General features: G+C 46.5%; 1 long non-coding RNA gene across 2 annotated transcripts; it reads right to left on the bottom strand.

The window, feature by feature from the left end:
* Positions 1-2105: 2105 nt before the first annotated feature.
* On the bottom strand, positions 2106-4365 carry LOC133741328 (uncharacterized). 2 transcript variants are annotated; one of them, XR_009861810.1, is made up of 4 exons: positions 4106-4365; positions 3777-4011; positions 3126-3195; positions 2106-2572 (listed from the first exon to the last, which is right to left on the bottom strand). It is a non-coding gene; the product is annotated as an uncharacterized LOC133741328 (long non-coding RNA). The 2 variants fall into 2 exon arrangements; XR_009861809.1 differs by having other exon boundaries at positions 3777-3989.
* Between the last annotated feature and the right edge of the window lie 1004 nt (positions 4366-5369).

The following is a 5369-nucleotide window of genomic DNA, read 5'->3' as shown; positions in this document are numbered from 1 at the left end:
GAAGCTCAGGGGTTGTCGGGAAGGCATGAGCGGGAAGCTCAGGGGTTGCCGGGAAGGCATGAGCGGGAAGCTCAAGGGTTGCCGGGAAGGCATGAGCGGAAGCTCGGGGTGCCGGGAAGCATGAGCGGGAAGCTCGTGGGTTGCCGGGAAGGCATGAGCGGAAGCTCGGGGTGCCGCGAAGGCATGAGCGGTAAGCTTGTGAGCGGAAGCTCGTGGTGCCGGGAAGGCATTAGCAGGAAGCTCAAGGGTGCCGTGAAGGCATGAGCGGTAAGCTCGGGGTGCCGCGAAGGCATGAGCGGTAAGCTCGTGAGCGGAAGCTCGGGGTGCCGCGAAGGCATGAGCGGTAAGCTCGTGAGCGGAAGCTCGTGGTGCCGGGAAGGCATGAGCGGGAAGCTCAAGGGTGCCGCGAAGGCATGAGCGGTAAGCTCGGGGTGCCGCGAAGGCATGAGCGGTAAGCTCGTGATGCCGGGAAGGCGTGAGCGGGGAGCTCGTGAGCGGAAGCTCGTGGTGCCGGGAAGGCGTGAGTGGTGAGCTCGTGAGCGAAAGCTCATGGTGCCGGGAAGGCTTGAGCGGTGAGCTCGGCGGTGCCGGGAATGCACGAGGGCGAAAGTCGGCGGTGCCGCTGAGGCGCGAGGGCGAAAAGCTCGGCGGTGCCGCTGAGGCACGAGCGCGAAAAGCTCGGCGGTGCCGCTGAGGCACGAGCGCGAAAAGCTCGGCGGTGCCGCTGAGGCACGAGCGCAAAAGGCTCGGCGGCGCATTAACGGGTAGCTCGAGGTGATGCCCTGAGGCATGAGCGTGACCGTTGCTAATTATGCTGGGCTGTATGTACAAGTCCCCGAAGTCCCCAGTCAAGGAGGGTGTTCTTGCAGGTTGATACCAAAGCGTAGCTTTGTGCCGTATATCAAGCATAATTAGTGCGAGTACGTTGTCCATCTAGAATTGGTTGGAGCGAAAGCTTTTGCCCTTTCGGGTGGGCCCCTGCCAGGCCCTGTGAGGAGTCCCCCACTCCTGGCTATAGACCTCCGGATGGTCGGAAAATTGTTTGATGAGGGGAGCTGCGCGGAGCAGAGGGTGTTGGGTAGCGAGCCTAATCTTTGGTACCCAAGCGTCGGGGTTAACTGCCGGATCAATGGCTGCCGTGGGCTGTGTTAACTAGTCCCTTTGCTATTTCTCGGAGGAGAAACTTGACTGCAATGCCGCGTAGCAGTCATTGTCATTATGAGGCGTTGCCTTACCGCTTGGCGGTTGGTCTATGAAAAATGATAAACACAGAGCAAGTAATAATATTTTGTTTAAGTGTCGCATGTTTATTTAATTGAGTTGCAATTAAAATATAAGCATGGCATATGTGTATAGCATGTACTTGTAGTAAAGTTGCTAATAACATTTTTGCATTTTTTTTGTAGATATGCTAAAGGATCATTGAGATCGGTATGTGAAGCATGGCATATCTAGTATGTGAGATCTAGAAAGTGTTGCCAAATCTACGAAATGTTGTAGGCATGCTTAAAAGTTATGGAAGCATGTAAAGATATATCAAGTGTGATATTCTATAAGCATGCTTAAAAGTAGTGAAAGCATGTAACGGCTCTAATTGCGAGAGCGTAAAAGATAAGATGTAGGTTAAGTATCTTACGCCGATTTGGAGCGAGTTGGAGTTGGAATTGGAATTGATAAGTACCCAAATCATGTTGGAGTTGTCCAAGCATGACGCTCCATTGCTTTGGTGAAGCACCGTAGTAAGAGGCTTGTTAATTGAAGCGATACTCAGCGATTGTATCTCCTTAACATAAGGTAAATGATTAGCAATTTATTCATATTAATGAATCGACCGATAAATAGAATTTATTATTTGCCTGCACTCGGGCGGGTAAAAGTATGAGAAATGCTGTATTTCAAGTGACAGGAGTGTGATTTATTTGATCATACAAAAAGGGAAATGACCAAATAAAAATAGGGGTATAATATAATTGTACAAATATAGTAGTACAATGTATATGGCATGTCATGCTTTGTGATTCAACGGACAACTTCACATGGGAAGGTTGTGGTAGATATATCATTGTAAAGGTGTGGCTCTACAAGATTATTATATAAGCTAGTCATTGGAAAGCAGCGACATACTAACGTGGGGAGCCAACTGATGATTGCAGAAATCATGCCAGTTAGTTATGGATTTTGTAACGCCCCAAGCCGCACCTCACCAGCTTAAGCACGTTACAGAGCCGCGAGTCTCTAAAACATAAACCAAACACTCAGTTTACATTCTAGAGGACCGCTAGGCATTTTGTTTGAAAAACTTTTCGTAAAACACAGCGGAAGCTACCAATATTTTTGAGGTGAAAATCCTTGAACGCTAAGTTCAATTTGTTCGTCCAGACTCATGTTCACTCAGGAGGCACAAGATTTAAGGACTAGGAATTTAACTACGTTTGACCCAAGAATTCCGGGACACAAAGTTCGAGAAATAGAAAGCAGAATAAAGCCCAGAAGCCGGTTTACCAAACTTGTTCCGCACACCCAGCTCGGTCCGCCATTGTCCCGTCACCAGTGCACAGTACCTGCATCCATACTGTTGTAGGGGGTGAGCTTTCGTCCTCGCTGCTCAACAGGAACTCTACCTCAACTAGACTTAAAACCAAGAAACAAATATTTGGGCTGCCCAGTATGAAAACATGCTTAAACCAAGTATTTAAAAGTACGACAAACTTTATAAAAATACTTTTTGACTCGAAAATCGATGCATGATACTAAATTGAATACGCGCGCTTAATCTTACCAGATGGCCGGTCCCATAGACCCACTACACGACCTTACCTCAATTTACTTTATCACCAGGTAAGCGTAGCGAGAGCGTCCGATACCTAGCTACGCACACGTACCGGGCCCGTCATTACGATCGGAATACCCGGACGACCGGCGTAACTAACCCTCCGGAGGTTTTGGGGATCGAACCCAAGGAAGTCAGAGCCACCCTTCGCTCTCAAGCCATCACACATTTTCTCACGATTTGGTTAGTATGCGTTGCATTTGAACTTAACCAAACCGTACCACTTAACATGCATCACTTTAATAACAATATATATATGAAATTCACTAACCGAAGAGAGTCCTGAATCCCCTACCTGGATTCCGATGCTTTCTCTCACGTACTCCGAGAGTCGCGAACCTTCTGTTCCTCGGGTAATTGGAGTCCTAAGTTCCGACATTTTGATAGTTAATATCTCATTGAACTAGTAATTAAAATCTCGACGATTAATAAATCATATGACTATTTTTTCCTGGTTTGACCAGGATTGACCAACATTTCTTAGTTTGACCAATTTGACCATTATTTTTCAAACTTTTCACCACCACGTACAACCAATATCTTCCAACGAAATATTTATTCCTAGCCAATTTCATCAACAATAGCCATCCACCACCTTAGCCACTCGAACAGAAAAACAAACGATAATCACAATCCATTCCACCACCGGTTCATAATTGTTGTATTGTTACCCCTCAAGTAACAATAGCCACAGTTCAAATATAACAACCCATACCACTAACTCATTCATGACCAGCAATCAATATTTCACAGAAACCTCACAGACACGCTCACAATATCAAATCAACAATGCAACCAATTTCAAAATCTATAATTCCGTTGATTCTCTAGCGAAACAACATAAGGATAAACCAATTTCTATATCACATATCCGATTCAACTTGCATCCAACCAATCAGCATTAATTCACAAGAAGTATAGTTTCCTTCCAAGAACTTGAATTTACCTTTGATAATCAAAGTAGCTCGATTTGAGCTAATAGAAATCATGAGAAATCATGAACTTGCAGCCCCTGTGCTCGGTGAACTTCGAGCAGGGTATATCCCAGTTCTCTCATTTAGTCCGAAGTGCAGCAAGGACCAGAGCATCACTTTTTGATTTTTAGGACGAGAACCAACTTCAAAAACGAGCACAAAAACTCCAGAATCGCCGCCGTGCTCTGCAACTCCAACGAAGGCCGACTCACCCAAGAACATAACTTCATCAGAACACAATCGAATTTGAAAACTAAGCATACAAACGTGTAGAGCATGACGAGGGGATAGTTTTTCATACCACTTGCAGCTCCGACGGTGGCCGGAAATTGCAGAACTCGCCGGAGAGACTCAGACCTTCTCACTGACGTTTCTCCCTCCTCGTCCGGTGCATGGGCAATCGAAGACCATAGGCGTGACGGCAACGACGAGACGAGGCGATAGACATAAATTTCGCGGCCAACGGTGGCCGGAGGTGAGATTTCCGGTCGGGTTTCTCTTCCGGGTCGGCGCTCTCCCTTCGGGTCAGAAGCTTCGAGCTTCTCTCTCGATCCTTCTCTCTCTCTCTCGTGTTTTCTGATTCAATCTCTGTCCTTGATCTGATCAAGGGCTTTATATACCTCAGCCAAAATTGTAATCAAGGGCCAGGATGAAGCGGTGGATAGATCAACGGCCAGGATTGCACCGCAGAAAATCCTATTTCTTTAATTTATTTTCTAAAATTCCACAACTTCGGAAAATCGCTATAAATAGCTTGAGTGTCCAGAAAATTCCCCGAAAATTTCCACGAACTCGTGGTGTCGTGTACTTTATTATCCAACTCCTAAATTGAGGATTTCACTTTATGAAAATTTCTGAAAATTTCCTCGAGCATCTTAACATTTATCGAGATCGTTGAATAACTTCGTGTACGATCTCCATTAAGCTCGATACATTTTTCCGGGGCTCACAGATTTGGACGGTAGAAACTTAGTGAAATAAGTTTCCTGGTTGGCCCACGTGCATGCTAATTTGATAATTATGAAAGCCACAAAGTCATGCCAATTTGATAATTACGAAATGCCAGCTAAGCTAGTGTATGTGTGTGGCTGCATGCATGCAGTACGTACTAGCATAACGCTGACTGAGGTGTCTAACATAGAATTATATGTGCATGTCTAACAATTTGTTCAGCGGACACCTGGGCTCAAGACAAGTTAAGTGGACGTGTGCAGATGCAAACACCATTGCAGGCTGCTGATCGGCACACGCGAAGTATGAATGCGGAGCAAGTCGAAGAGCACATATATAATTGAATGTCGGCGACTTCGAAAGAAACAAACTGTATAGAGAAAAGGACTTATCTTTCCATAACTCAGAGGTTGAGCGAGGGTAGTGTTAACTGTGATCGAGCATCGAAGATGGGCGTTCAAGCGTGCAGAGAGCGGTGATGCTCGGAAGCCGGAGCTTGTTGTGCCGCTAATGGAAGTTAGCGGTGCCGCTGATGGCAGCTAGCTGGCGGAAGCCATGGCAGCTAGGATGGCCGGGAATGGCCGAAGCCGCCGTTGGTGTTCGGCGGAGTGGAG

This window comes from Rosa rugosa, chromosome 3 (assembly GCF_958449725.1).
Source record: "Rosa rugosa chromosome 3, drRosRugo1.1, whole genome shotgun sequence".
In the NCBI taxonomy this organism is placed as follows: domain Eukaryota; kingdom Viridiplantae; phylum Streptophyta; class Magnoliopsida; order Rosales; family Rosaceae; genus Rosa; species Rosa rugosa.
The sequence above is the reverse complement of the archived record's forward strand: the minus strand, read 5'-3'. Positions and strand labels throughout refer to the sequence as shown.